Source organism: Ovis canadensis, chromosome 9, assembly GCF_042477335.2.
Source record: "Ovis canadensis isolate MfBH-ARS-UI-01 breed Bighorn chromosome 9, ARS-UI_OviCan_v2, whole genome shotgun sequence".
In the NCBI taxonomy this organism is placed as follows: Eukaryota; Metazoa; Chordata; class Mammalia; order Artiodactyla; family Bovidae; genus Ovis; species Ovis canadensis.
In genome coordinates this window covers 49,393,325-49,408,892 of record NC_091253.1, presented here as the reverse complement: position 1 = coordinate 49,408,892, position 15,568 = coordinate 49,393,325, and the positions used below count along the sequence as shown (strand labels likewise).

Below are 15,568 nucleotides of genomic sequence, written 5' to 3'. Positions count from 1 at the left end.
GAGACAGAAAACCTTTACCCAAACTGTTCAAAACTGAAACTTTTAACAGAATAAAGTTCAAAATGTCTCTGCAGCCCTCTCCCTCACCCTGACCTCTTCTGGGACCAGGCAGGCCAGAACAGGTGGGGTAAGGGGAGCAAGCCCACCCATCTGCATCCCAGGTTTAAGCACGTGGTGGATACTAAGTAACACTCTGTGCTTTATGCAAACACTTCCTAAGGACTCTGTATCAGATGAAAATAACCGATTTAAACAATGTTTCCACAATCAAAACAGGAAAGTGGTTTTTTTTCAATGCTAATTAAATTGACAGGCCTAATAAAGAACTAATTCACATAGGAAAAATGTCCAAAATCTTAAACATCTTTGGAATTTAACTCATTTTTTTCCCTCTTTCATAAGCACACGAAGCATTGTGTGATACTGCCCAACTTGAAAAAACAGTATCTTGTTGAAGAATTTCAAAAGGGATGTTATAAACAGGCCCGGCCATAAATCCTACTGACACCCATCCATATAAGCATGGGAAAGGGGCCGGCTGGAGGGCTGGCCAGCACCTCCAGCACCAGTTGAGAACTCATCCCAAGACAGATCGAAATTCAGATTCCACCCATCCTATTCTAACACACCCCCAACAAGGGAGGGATCTTTGCCTACAGAAAATGTAAACAGCATTCCTGCTTGCTGTCAGAGCTAAAGACAGAACACCTGAGAGGGTCTCCAGGTCGGCAGTGCTCAGGCGACAGCTGTCAGCTGAAGCCAAAGGTCTCTTCACTTGGCCGCTAACTGCCGTGAATTTTCTGATCTACTTTCTCCAAAAACAGGGGTCAGACGGGTGGAAATAAGGTGAGCGTGAAAGCCATTTTATTTACAGACACTCTGCTTCACTACACAGCTGCTTTAAAATTCAAACTCAGGAGCAGTCGAAATCTCCAGTGCCAAATGAAACAAATATTTATAAATTGAATTTACTCCTAAAAAGCCTACGCAGTCAGTCTTCATTTATTCAAGGTTCATTCTGGCTTTCAAGGAAATAAATACAGGAATGGACTTGATAATAGCTTAAACCAGCCGTGCAGACTAACCACTTACCAAAATAACCTTTCAAATTAGCTTAAGGAAGGTAGCATCTAAGTTGCATGTCCTAGATGGCCTTATTTTATAGGATAATGGCTTCATCCTCCCAGGCCCTCCACGTGTCACAGGAGTGCCATATGGGGTTCTCAGCCAGCCTCTACAGAAAGAGTCCCGAGGAGTGGATGAGCTCGGACACCGCACTCCGACCACTGCCAGCCTGGAGAGGCAGCCAGGAGCTGGCATTCACTTTAGAAGGCTAAGGAGAAAGGGAAAGAGAACTTGCCTCCAGGCCAGGGAAGGGACAAAACAGAACTCACACTGCGAGTAATCCTACCCAACACTTGGGTCTCCAGTTCCCTGCTCCTCCCACCCAGGGGCCATCTCCCAGCAGTAGGGAAAACAGCAGTTACGGGGCACAGTGAATGTGCCACCTACCAGAGCTGCAGCCCCCAGGAAGGTGAAGTCCAGGCAGAGGAGCCCAAACACTACGGCTCCAGTCTGCCGCTGGTAACCACTTGCGCTTGCTGGGGCAGCCACCACCCAGCCTGCCCCTTTCCTGACCTCTAGACTCACTCCGCTGGCGACTATGTGAGGAATCCATCTGGTAGCTGGACTTCATATTTCTGATCTGAGCTAATCTAATTAATTTATTTTGGCCTTTTTTTTAAAAATTTGATCAAGACCATCTGAATGCCCACTTTTCCCAAGTCACAGCTGCAACACTTAATTTTGTTCCTATCAAAGATATTCATATAAGCTTCCTTTCCAGAGGGCTGGCCCTTGTCTCCATTCATGGTCTAAGTTTTCTGTGTCTACACTGGCACTGTCCAACGAAGCCACATAGGTGATTTTGAATTTTCTAGTAGTCACATTTAAAAAGTAGCCCCCAAAAGAGTGAAATTAATTTTAATAGTTTTTATTTATCCCAACATATGCAAAATATGATCACTTCAACATGTAACTGATATGAATGAGATGGTTTACATTTTCAGTACTGAGTCCTTGAAACCCAATATGTACTTCACACATAGAGTATATCTTAATTCCTACTAGAGCCACATTTCAAATCAGAAAGGTACACGTGGGGGCAATGGCTACCATACAAGATGGCACAGGTATAGATTATTCAAAATAAGAAAGAGAAATATTAAGTTATCAGTGTTATCAAATAATTCTCATCATTATCACTTCAGAAATAAATTTCTGAATTGTATTTACATTTGATTTGGCTTTAAGTGAAAATCAAGTTAAATCTCAAATCACGTTTATGTATTTGAAACAGATTTATCAAGTACCTACTGTGATCCAGGCACTGATCACAACTGCCAGAGATGTATCAGTGAATAAAAACAAAGTTCCAGGACTTCCTTGGTGGTCCAGTGGCTAAGACTCTGTGCTCCCAATGCTGGGGGCTAGGGTTCGATCCCTGGTCAGGGGAACTAGATACCACTTGCCGCAACTAACAGTTTGCCTGCCACAACTAAAAGATCTTGCACACTGCAACTAAGACCTGAAGCTGTCAAATAATAATAATTTCTTAAAAAAACAAGTTCCCTTTTGTCCTCCTGGAGGTTACATTCATCTCTAGTTTAAAAGTTTATTTAAAACTTTTTAAATAAAAATTAAGATTCATGGGTTATGGTATAAAATTTAGGATACCATTTTACAAAATATTTCTTGGTAATTCATGATGATAAGTGCTTTAACTGTCTGATATTATTTACAATTTCAGTACAGACACCTATAATGACACAATCACATCTTTCTGCTCAGCACCCTACTAGCAAGTATTTTCTGAGTTCAGAGGTATCTGGAGGTGTGTTTGGGGTGAAGAGAGGCACAAGGCGACAGCCCTGCTAAGGGAGTCGCGGACACCTGACCAGAGGCTTGCTGTGCAACCAGCAAAGAAAATTTAGAGCTGGCCAGTGCTTTGCAGACCTCCTAATCCAAGCTCCTCTTCATTTTACACATGAAGAACACTTCTATGGACTAAGAAGAGTAAACCTCTGATACAAAATATTTTAACGACAAACAGTTCCCAAAGACCAAAGAGAAATGTACAGATGAAATGTCAACTCGCCAGTGAGGGCAAAAGATTAAAGGTCTTAGATGGGGTCCTATTTATTCAGAGATTGGTCACTAAAATAACTGCTGAAACCACTAAACAGAAGAGTTTCCTTTCAAGAAAATTTTCACTTATACTCTGTTACGTTTAGGAAGCAAGCCCATACTAGCACCATATTGAGGCTATCGGTTAATATTTGGGGGAGTAAGTAGGATGCAAACTAGCAACTCCAAAAAGCAAGTAAACCACATCCAGAAAAGGGGGGTGGGCAAAAGCAGGAGTACGACACACCAGAATGAAAGAAACAAGCTGTCTGAACATATTAATATTTTGAAGGGAATCTCTGACTTTCCAAAGCTTACATAAACAACAATTCACTGCCATGCTCTGGTTCAAGCAGGATGGCATCTGTGTTGTCAGGTGTTAATTTGGTGTCTCAGTGACCTGGAAAGCCAGACAGGAGAGAGGTGAACACAGAACACCTTTCATTTCCCCGGGCAAAATACTCACTGCAGCTCAACCACTCTGTATCCGGCTGTGGCAGTCAAATGCCATCCGGGTGCCACCCATTTTTTCATAAGAATCCAACCCATGGGGCAAGTGTGAAGTCAGAGGCAGCTGCCCTGTAGAGGCCAGCGACCACCTTAGTGTAATGTGGCTTGTTGCGCTTCCTTCTCTCTGCATTTCTCTCCCCCACCTCCCAGGAGCCTGAGGTTTGCGACATAACTTGATTGCTGTTCTCAGGACTTGGGGGAGCAAGTGCCAGCATATCCAAGGGAGTGTGGAGTGGCAGGAAAAAGGGCACCTCCTCACCCTCAGCATAGCCAGGGAGATACCTCAGACCACCGAGGCCACAGATCACACCAGAGGGGGTAAGGACCCCCGGCCGACAGCAGGGATGCAGAGAAAAAAGGCCCCAAATGGCTGGGCTGCTCCTCACAGAGGGACCTTCCAGCTCCATCACCAGGTCTGTGGATGGTGATCCCTGCACCCTGCTATGGGCCCCCAGCAACCACCGGGGAAAGCAGGGGCCTGCCCAGGCTGCCGCTTGATGTGGGAGGAAGCATTGAGCCCACACACAGCGACCCAGATGGAGCGACAGGAAGACCTCCAAGTGACCAGCATCAGCTCCCTGCCTGTCAGCTCCAGGTTGGCCTCCTGGCTGGACCAAAGGATACCGTTCCTGGAGCCCCCTTCCCCATGGCGAGACCACATTTTCTCCCTCATTCGTATGTCCAGGAGCCATGTGTTGCTATTTAAATGAATAAAAACTAAAGAAAATTCTAAATTCAGCTCCTCAGTCGCACAAGCTGCCTTTCAAGTGCTCAATAGGCCGGCATGGCTGGTGGCTGTAGTGCACACATGGAACGTTTTTATCAGGGCAGAAAATTCTATGGACAGCAATGCTACAGTTTTCTTCCTAGAGGTAATGTTCTTAGACGAAGACCATATTAAATAGTAGCAAATCTCTTTGATGAAAAAAATATTTTCTACTGCTCAGAGATTAGTGTTCTTACAAAGGTCCATACCTATCCCTTGTGATGAAATGTATAGTGTTCTTTCCATACATCATATTCTATGCTAATTAACAACTATAAAATTTATCCTTTCTGTAATATATACTAACATATATTTCTATTTCTTAATAACTCGACTACACAAAATTCAGACACTTAGGAATAATTAATTTCAAAGCCCTTTTCATTTATAGTTGTGCTTACATAAACCATTTGCAAGATTAATTTTAAAAACCAAAAATCTAGGCCACTCCCTTTCCTAGTGGCTTTGTGTACTATTTTCATTAACTATTTTATTGGAAGAAAGAGATGCAGAAAGAATGAAAAAGGATGTGAAGTCTACATTAGTCCAAGAACCACATGAAAAATAAAACCAAAAACAGGAAATAAGAGCTGTGTTTATATCCATTTACATCACTAGGTAGCCTCCAACGCTGCTGATAATAGCTGAAGAGACACATTTTTCGTTGTGTGGCTCAGCTCCCTCCACCCACCTCTTCCACCCAGCCAGATGATGGAAAACCACCCTCGATCCTTCCCAGCATTTATTCATTTAAAAACTATCTAATAAGGACCTACTTTGCATAAGCATTTAATAGACACTGGGTAACAGTTGAATGAGCAGACGTGGCCCCTGTTCCAGGTAGCCTGCTGTTCTAATAAAGCCCCGTGGACACCCTGCCCATCCATCCCCATCCAGCCTGGGGATGCTCCTCTCAAACACTGCACAGTCTACTGCCTCCTCCGGTTCACGCTGTCTCTGATGTAATCAGGCATGGTGGTTTGGTGAAGGATAAAACTTTAAAGGCTGAGGGTTCTCTGGAGTCGGGTCTCAACACGCTCACGTGCCTGACTGAAGGATCTTCGAGGCCACGCCATGAGTCCTCTCTCGTCCTGGTTAAAATCCTTAAAGCAGTTCCCCAGCTCCCAGGATGGAACCCAAAGGCTCTAGCAGATTGCATGGCACTCTGTGATCAGACCCCACTGGCCTGCCTGTCCTCTGCTCCCCAGTTCCCTTTCCTCCGCCCCTGAAACCTTCACCAGCACCCAGGCTGGGTCCATCAAAGCACTGCCAGTACTGTGTTTTACTTTACTGGCCACCTCCTCACACCTGCCTCACCTCCACACCTGCCTCCTCACTCCCCCGGCTGGGACCACCTACCTGGAAAGTGTCCTGCCCTTCAGCCCTCCCTCTGCAGGCTGAGTCCAAAGCCCTCCCTAGAACTCCCACCCCACTGGGGCAGGAGCTCCAAAAGCATGAAGCACACCTTGCTCTGGTTTCTCTCCCTGCAGACTGCAGCCTTGCCACTGAAGCAGGATGCTGGGACCACCGGCACCCTCTGGGAGGGTGGAATCCTGAGCCCACTCTGACCTCCTGCACCAGTGTCTGCATGTTATTAACAAGGAACACGGGTGATTCCTGCACTTGTGGAAATTTGGTAAGTCTGGTTCACAGACCCTGAGTGCCTCTTGAGCTACAGCTGTGATTCTCCTTGATTAACATAAGAAGGAACCACAAACAACAGGTTGTTGTTGTTTAGTCACTAAATCATGTCTGACTCTTTGGCTACCCTGTGGACTGTAGCCAGGCTCCTCCGTCCATGGGATTCTCCAGGCAAGAAAACTTGAGTGGGTTGCCACTTCCTTCTCCAGAGGATCTTCCCAACCGTGCTGATGGAACCTGCATCTCCTGCATTGGCAGATGGATTCTTTACCACTGAGCCACCTGGGAACCCCTCAACAACAGGTAACAGGTCTCAAAGAATTACCACGCAAGTAAAACAAAGACATGCCATCTTACATTTAAGGGAAGCGTGTCCTGCCATTCATGACACACAAAGAAATAAGACTGACCTCACCCAAAGGACTAGGAACAACCCTTAGTGACAAGCCTTAATCTGTAGGGGTTTACAAACAGTGGACATCCAAAAGTGGTTTAATTTTCAAGATACATCCATCCACCTTCTTGACAGTCATTTTTGCAAGACAAAGAAAAAGTGCAGTTAACATTAATATCTAATTCTATGTTACATAACACCGTATTTCATAGGTTTCTTGCAGAAATACTTCAGTTATTTCTACATAACTTTGAGGAGTCTGGACATTCTGAGCTGCCTTTCAGATAAAGGTGGGTTTTTTTCTATATGAGAGTCCTGGGGCTAATAAATTTTCTTTCAAGGCAAGTAATTAAATAGCACTCATCTCACAGTTTATACTAAGTGCCCGGTCTCAGCACTTTTTTCTTTCCTAAATTGGTCAAAAGATGCATAGCATCCTGTACGTAAGCTGCCCACTAAAGCACAAGAATCAATGTCCTTTAGAGAGCAACCTTTACTACCTGTGACTCAACACTGAAACATCATTCCCTGAAATTAATCCCTTCCAAGACCAAGGCCACTGAGAAGACAGCTGAACGGCTTGTCTCACTGCAGACACGAGAACACATTCAGCGTGATCGTCCCGCGTGCAGTGCAGAGTGCCCCACGACAGACGGTTCACGATCCGGTAACACTGCAAATAAGCAACATATACGCAGACAAGGGGTGAGGACAGTGCTCAAACACAGAGCTGCACGCCCCATGTCCACACAGGCAGACACACAAAAGAAGTGTGCCGTCCATCCCTTATCTTTTTAACACTGCCTTAACTGTATTGTAGACAAAGGGGAAAACAAGAGAAACCAGGTCCAGAAATAAGAAAATGGAAATTCTGTGTGTGATTTATTTGGGATGGGGAAAAGGTCAACTTCAGAAATGTACTTCAACTCACTTTGCAAGGATGTGCGTGGGGCAGACTAAGGGAAGAGTAACACAAATTTTATGAAATGTGGCAACTGCTTAGTGTGTCTTGCTGAATACTGTAAAAGAACCTGAGATAGTTTAGACAAAATTTGACTGGTGTACAAAGATAATGATGCCGTGTGCTTATTAACCCACTTTAAAAAAAAAAGCATTTGAGAATGTATTTCCCCACTTACTCTAGACCTATTTCAAGCTACTGACTTGGCATGTACAGGTGTGCACACACAAACACAAACATCCGGGTGGGGCCAAGCCTACAAGGAGTGAGAATAGGAGAGAAGGAAGGAAGGAAGGAGCTCCCGGGACCACCTGATCCAGGGTTGCCCCTGTAGAGAGACCCTGAGTCACAGAAGGATGCCAAGGGCAACATGCTGAGAGGCTGAAAGGACAGTGCACGTCAACTGCTCTTGGAAGAACCTCGCTTCTTGTATACTCACTGCAGTTGCCACTGATTAACTGACTGACTAACTGCAATTCCCTGCATGCTTCTGCATTTTAAAAGGTTCTGGAAGCTGTAAGGGGGATCCTGTTTCAGAGAGTTTAAAACTGTACCCCAGTTCAGCCTGGTTGAAAGGCAGGCAGGCAGAGTGTGGTTAAACAACCTCCTCTGACACACACCTCCAGCGTTCTTTTCCTTTAAGGAAAAGAAAAAAAAAAGTCTTCAGCAACACCGCAGCTGAAAATAATTTCTCTATTTTCCTGTGAGAACAGAGCACATGTGATGAGAAGGGAGCCTTATCCATCAACCTGAGCTCAGAGCCAGGCCAGGCTTCCTGGTGGCTCAGAGGGTAAAGAATGTTCGATCCCTGGGTTGGGAAGATCTCCTGGAGATCTCCTGGAGAAGGAAGTGGCAACACACTCCAGTATTCTTGCCTGAGAAATCCCACAGACATGGAATCACAAAGAGTCGGATACAATTGAGCAACTAAACAACAACACAGCCAGGCCAACTGTCACAGGACACCAAGGGCAGAGGTCTCAGGGTAACCTGGAGGGTGTCCTAAGATGCCAAATTGAAACGGAGCAGCGCCATATAGTCCTTGCCCCCCAACCATGTCCTCTGCATGCCTTCTGCCTGTGAAAAACTTTAGTCAAAGAATAAGTTTAATCAGAAAAACGTGGGAACAACAAAAAAAAAAACCTGTCTAAGGACTAAATAATAATAATATAGGCATTAAGCATAATCAAGGACCTTTAGTTCTTTCTCAAGGGCTATAGATAATATTCTGAGCCATATCCTGTGAGTTGTCTTGCAGAAACTAAAGTGCCAGGTGGAGAAGTTAACTACATGATGAGCAGACTGTACCCAGGACACGAGCTGCCACAATTCCGAGAACTGACGGCAAAAAAAAATGGAAACAAGTGCATACTGGAACTGAAATTTACCTGAACCTAAAACAACCAAGATGATGCTAGTCAAACAACTCACAACCAATCGAAGATGGTTAGAGATGACAGTACTATTTCTGCATGGAGCCCCTCACCCCATTATGTCTATAAAAGCTCTCACGCCCTGCTTGTCAGGGCGGGAGTAGGCGTTCGGACAACGTCCACCACTCCCCCTCCCAGTGATGGCATCTGAAATAAAGTAATCTTTCCTTTCCACCAACATGGCCTGTTTATTGGCTTTTGAACCAGAGGGCTCCCCCCATCCCCTCCTCCCCGCCACACACACACACACCTCCTTTTGGTAACAATATTACATGCAAAAGAGAGATACAAAGGAATTATATAAATTCAAATTTCCATCAGGAAAATGAGCAATATTAAAGGGAAACAGAACTGTAAAGGAAGATTCAGAAGGGCTCTGGAAGAGCATTAAAGAGAGTATTGGGGAAACCACACATTGTTTCAAAAAGGTAAACCTACAGACAGAAAAATGGGAGAAAACAGACTTTACTTACTCAATGACTACAGTATTAAATTACTCTTTTAACAGATTATATTTGATTATGGAAATGGAATTAAGGCTGGAATATAAACTCCCCTGGTGGCTCAGATGGTAAAGCGTCTGTCTACAATGCGGGAGACCTGGGTTCAATCCCTGGGTTGGGAAGATCCCCTTGGAGAAGGAAATGGCAATCCACTCCAGTACTACTGCCTGGAAAATCCCATGGACAGAGCCTGGTAGGCTACAATTCATGGGGTCGCAAAGAGTTGGACGCGACTCCACTTCACTTCATATAGCAAACAGTTTGCATTCATTATTTCATAATTATTCTGACTTATATAACAAACTTGGAAACTTTTTTCCATAAGTACACTTATGAACACAAGCAGATTCTATCAACACAATGCCACCATAAAACTATTTGCCAATCAAAACCATTATCAAAAACTATCAGTTCAGTTCAGTCGCTCAGTCGTGTCCGACTCTTTGCGAGCGCATGAATCGCAGCACGCCAGGCCTCCCTGTCCATCACCATCTCCCAGAGTTCACTCAGACTCACGTCCATCCAGTCCGTCATGCCATCCAGCCATCTCATCCTCTGTCGTCCTCTTCTCCTCCTGCCCCCAATCCCTCCCAGCATCAGGGTCTTTTCCAATGAGTCAACTCTTCGCATGAGGTGGCCAAAGTACTGGAGTTTCAGCTTTAGCATCATTCCTTCCAAAGAAATCCCAGGGCTGATCTCCTTCAGAATGGACTGGTTGGATCTCCTTGCAGTCCAAGGGACTCTCAAGAGTTTTCTCCAACACCACAGTTCAAAAGCATCAATTCTTTGGCGCTCAGCCTTCTTCACAGTCCAACTCTCACATCCATTCATGACCACAGGAAAAACCATAGCCTTGACAAGACGGACCTTAGTCGGCAAAGTAATGTCTCTGCTTTTGAATATGCTATCTAGGTTGGTCATAACTTTTCTTCCAAGGAGTAAGCGTCTTTTAATTTCATGGCTGCAGTCACCATCTGCAGTGATTTTGGAGCCCACAATAAAATAACTATTGTTTATGTATGGATGTGAGAACTGGACTGTGAAGAAGGCTGAGCGTCAAAGAATTGATGCTTTTGAACTGTGGTGTTGGAGAAGACTCTTGAGAGTCCCTTGGACTGCAAGGAGATCCCACCAGTCCATTCTGAAGGAGATCAGCCCTGGGATTTCTTTGGAAGGAATGATGCTAAAGCTGAAACTCCAGTACTTTGGCCACCTCATGCGAAGAGTTGACTCATTGGAAAAGACTCTGAGGCTGGGAGGGATTGGGGGCAGGAGGAGAAGGGGATGACAGAGGATGAGATGGCTGGATGGCATCACGGACTGGATGGATGTGAGTCTGAGTGAACTCTGGGAGATGGTGATGGACAGGGAGGCCTGGCGTGCTGCGATTCATGGGCTCGAAAAGAGTCGGACACGACTGAGCAAGTGAACTGAACTGATGGAGAAGGAAATGGCAACCCACTCCATTATTCTTGCCTGGAGAATCACATGGATGGAGGAGACTGGCGGGCAACACCCCATGGGGTCACAAAGAGGCGGACACGACTGAGCAACTAACACACACAACTGCTGTTTAAACTATCCACTGTGTGCAGCTAAACAAAGCTAATACCTCTTCTAGCCAATTAAATGTCTTCACTCATATTTGCATTTATTAAAAAATGAAAGCTTTATCCATAAACTGTGTGTATTTCCTGCACTCAGAGCAAAGGCTCAGCCCTAACTTGACCCTTCTCCTCATTACCCTGAAATCTTCTGAGCCTTTTCCCCAAAGAGCTGTGTACCATGGGGAAAACTCACTTTATGAAATACTTTTTATATTATTCTTAGTAAATTAATTCACACCTTATATGTGTTTACAAAAAGATTACAATATGCTCATAGCACATTCCTTTTGTCTGACTGTATCACCAAACTCTTCAGTGTCATCGAGAGCCACCTGTAAAGATCTTCCTCACTATTCCCCCCCCAAAAATCAATCAGCCAATTCTAGCTTTAAGTACTTCTTACCTGAGCTTCCCTGGTGGCTCAATGGTCAAGATTATTTGCCTGCAATGAAGGAGACCCAGGTTCAGTCCTCGGGTTGAGAAGATCCCCTGGAGAAGGGAACGGCCACCCACATCCAGCATTCTTGCCTGGAGAATCCCATGGATAGACGAGCCTTGCAGGCCACAGTCCATAGGGTTGCAAAGAGACACGACTGAGTGACTACCTGAGTAGTCTTTCACTTTCACACTTTCACTACCTCAGTGTACAAGATCCTCACAAGAGAACCTCATTCTAACTTGCAGGTAAACTTAACATTTCAGTTTGAAAGGGGACCCCATCATGTAGTTACAAATTTCAACACTGTGTCCACTTCAATCACAGATCAATATTAAGTTCACTTCAAATCAGCAAGTAGACGGTAAGAAAAGGCAAAGAGGGAAGATGAGCTACAACCAAGTGTGACATTCGTTTCACATAATGAGGACAATCGAGATAATTTAAGGCTACCGATGACGCCTTATAATTGAATTTTGTACTTGGTTTAATCAAAGAATACAAAAACGACCAGACACCTACCCTGCTTTAAAAACAGTCTACTGAGGCATCCACCTATCTGTATGGCTTTCATGAGCTTAACTCCTCGACATCAGTTGCTAATAAAATGATGATCCCGATGAGAAAATCTGAGTAATTACATTTCATGACACCCACCCTGCACTGTTCAGGTTTCTGCCCCATGTCTAGGAAGCCTCTAAACATACCAAATTCTCTACTTAATGCCCATTTCTCAGAGATGGTTTGAAAATCTTCACAATTTTTCCTATAAAATAATTCTGAAGAATAATAAAGAAACGTTTTAAACTATGCTACCACCGAGAATTTAGTGTCTTTAAAGATCAGCGGCTACGACAAAAAAAGATGGCAGATTTTCTGAAACAGCCTTCTAGATTCTGAATGTAAACCCAAGTGCCCCATTAAATTGAAAACTGCCTACCCTGTACTTTGCAGACTGCACCGCACACCTAGAAAGAGCAGAAAACGTTCTGACAGACCACACACCTCATGCTTCTACGTCAGAACTACCCTCACAAGCCCTCAGGGCTCCGGTCTGGTCACTTGTCAAGCGCGCTGCACGTTCAGCTCCCAAGGATGCTTCGTCCTGAAATGGTGACGACGAAGGGTTTCCCTGACCACGGTAAAGGAGGAAATCTTCACTGACGATAAACTGCTTAGATCATCAATATCCAATTAATTTTTATATGTTTCCTATCAACTTGGTAGTTAAGTTTTTAACCTACCAGAATCATTTAGCTCTTTTTTTTATATTTTACCTCTTTTTTTGTGAAATGAATTTAAACGCTGCCACTTTATCATTAGAAGAATTCTTTCTGCTTTTCCCTATTTTTCTCTGAATAAACAGTGTCCTGCTGAAAGGCTAACTCATGAATACAGACTGCATTTCAGTATTTCTTTCATCATAAAACATCTAACTGTTGCCCTCTTGACTATAAATATGCCCAGCATGCCCACAGAAGTGAGTGCTTCAGAAAGGACTCTGCATTTTACATCTGTCATTTGACACCCCCAATGCCACACCAGGTGCCCCCAAAGTGTTTAAGGAATTAGCTGTTAAGTGTAACATCCCAGTATATTCCCAACACCTCCTCCTCCCCACAAACTTTATAGAGAGAGATCACCGCGCAGCACTGCCTCCTAAGGTTCTGTTCACACAAGGGAGCCGAGACGCTTGGGCTGGGGCGGGGAATGAGAGCACCCCTTCCGTCTCTCCATGGATGTGCCATTTAAAAGGAGAACCACAAGCTGCTGACGACTGTCTAGCTTTACAACTCCCTGTGTGAGGACCTGCTCCAGCCTTCAGGCCGACACTCCCAGAGCAACGTAATCTGGTGTGTTTCCCATCAACAGAGTTCAGGGGACCCGGCAGTTTCTTCCCCCCGCTTTAGGTGCTACCTGCGTGCTGTGCGCCCAAGACAGGAGTGCATTAACTGCTGTTTAGTGCTTTTCGTAGGTGAAACACCTTTTCTCCAAAGGTCCAAAGTTCCTGACACACTGCCTTCTCACCCATTTTAAGTTCCATCGATATATGCTAACAATCCAGTATCAAGTACCATTAAAAACTATAATGTTACCTGGCACCCCAAAACAAAATGTTTGAAAGAAATTATGATTATTTATTTCACCTGGCCTCTTTGGTCTGCAGCTTCTATTTAAGAATTTCAGATGTAAATCTAATATTTAAAAAGTAACCATGGGGACTTCCCTGGTGGTCCAGTGGCTAAGACTCTGTGCTCCCAGTGCAGGGGGCCTCGGTTTGATCCCTGGTCAGGGAATTAGAGCCCACATGCCTCAACTAAGAGTTTGCATGCTTCAAGGAAGACCCAGCACAGCCAAATAAATAAGTATTTCTTTTTAAAGTAACCCTGTGAACATGCTAAAAATAACTGGTACTGGAAAAATCACTTTTCATAAAATTATTTTGCTGCATTATAATATTCTTGTGTGCTCATACAAATACTTTGGATTCTTGAGCCTGCTTTCTGTGAATTTCTTCCAACTCCTCCAAGACTATCAGCAATTGTGCTGTTGCTGGAGAGGTGTTTTGATGGAGATAAGCAGGAAGATCAAGTACCACTCAGCTGCCCCTCCTAATGGTCCCTGTGTTTCCAGTAGAGAAGCCAGAAGCCCCATGTACATGTTTAAATTTAAACTAAAATTACATAAAATTTAAAATCCAGCTCCTCTGTCACCCCAGTCACATTCAACTGCTCAGCAACCATGTGGGGAGCTACCTGGAACTGGGCACAGCAAACACAGAGCTCGGGGGACTTGTCATCATGCCAGAAAAGGGACGGGAACTGAGGCTGAGACCTAAAGGGCAAATGGGAGGGTGACAAGTGGAGGGTCTGGCAAGAGGGAGGCAGAGAGGCCCGGAGGGTCCATGCCCAAGGCTCAGGGAAGAGAACACACACACACGAAGGTGTCTGCAAGTACCTCGACGTGGCTCAAGTAGAGGCCAGATTATGAAGGGCATTCTGAATACAATGCATTCTGAACTTGTGGAGAAGTCAGTCTAACCTTTTAAGCAATGCTGTTTAGAAAGATGCACATTTTTTTAATTGAAGTATAATGTATAATACTGTGTTAGTTTGTTATGCAGCAGTGATTCAGTTATATAAATGTGTGTGTGTGTGTGTGTGTGTATGCACGCACTGCTCAATCATGGCCCGCTCTTTGAGACCCCATGGACTATACTCCACCAGGGTCCTCTGTTCATGGGGTTCTCCAGGCAAGAATACTGGCATGGGTAGCCATTCCCTTCTCCAGGGATCTTCCTAATCCAGGGACTGAACCCAAGTCTCCTTCATTACAGGCAGATTCTTTACCATCTGAGCCACCAGGGAAGCTCCATACAGGAGGTACAGTTTTTGCTTATTTTACATACAGCAGTGTGTGTCTATTAATTCTGAAATCCTAATTTATCCCTCCTCCACTTCCTTTCCCCTTTCCTTCCTGTGCCTGTGAGTCTGTTTCTACTTTATAGATAGATTTGTGTGTATTAGTTTTTAGATTCCACATGTACGTGATATAATATTTGTCTTTCTCTGACATACTTCACTTAGTATATGATAAACTCTAGGCCCATCCATGTTACTGCAAATGCCATTATTCCAATTCTTTTTTACAGCTGAACAATATTCTGCTCTGCTTGTGTGTGCGCGCGCATACACCACATCTTCTTTACCCATTCAGAAAAATGTACATTTTAAAGAAAGGAAAAAAAAAAAACTTACTAAAATACAGATCACATATCTGGAAGGCGGGACTAGGGCCAAGAGGACCAGTTCGCAGGCTCTTACAGAACTGAGGTAAGAGTTGCTGCTACAGAAAAGAAGGAGATGGAGCTATCCGAGATAGGACTACCTATCAGCCAGCTGACCTGGCTTCTGACTGTATGCTGGAGGATGAACAAGAGTCTGGGAGGTCGGCTCTGACCTGGGTACCTGAGCAAATGGTAATACTGTGCACTGACATGTAGGGGACAGAAGAGAAAGAGAATTTTGTATAGGGTGGGGGCAGGTGGAGAAAGTCCATCAGGAGCTGCCCAGTTAGCAACTCAATAAATATGAGAGCAAAGAGCACCCCAGGGAGAAAGCAGAGCTGAGG

At 44.5% G+C, this 15,568-nt stretch overlaps 1 protein-coding gene across 4 annotated transcripts in view; it reads right to left on the bottom strand.

Moving 5' to 3' along the window:
• The window catches only part of CHD7 (chromodomain helicase DNA binding protein 7), a 193,337-nt gene that overhangs the window by 131,026 nt on the left and 46,743 nt on the right, over nt 1–15,568 (bottom strand). The window lies entirely within an intron of this gene.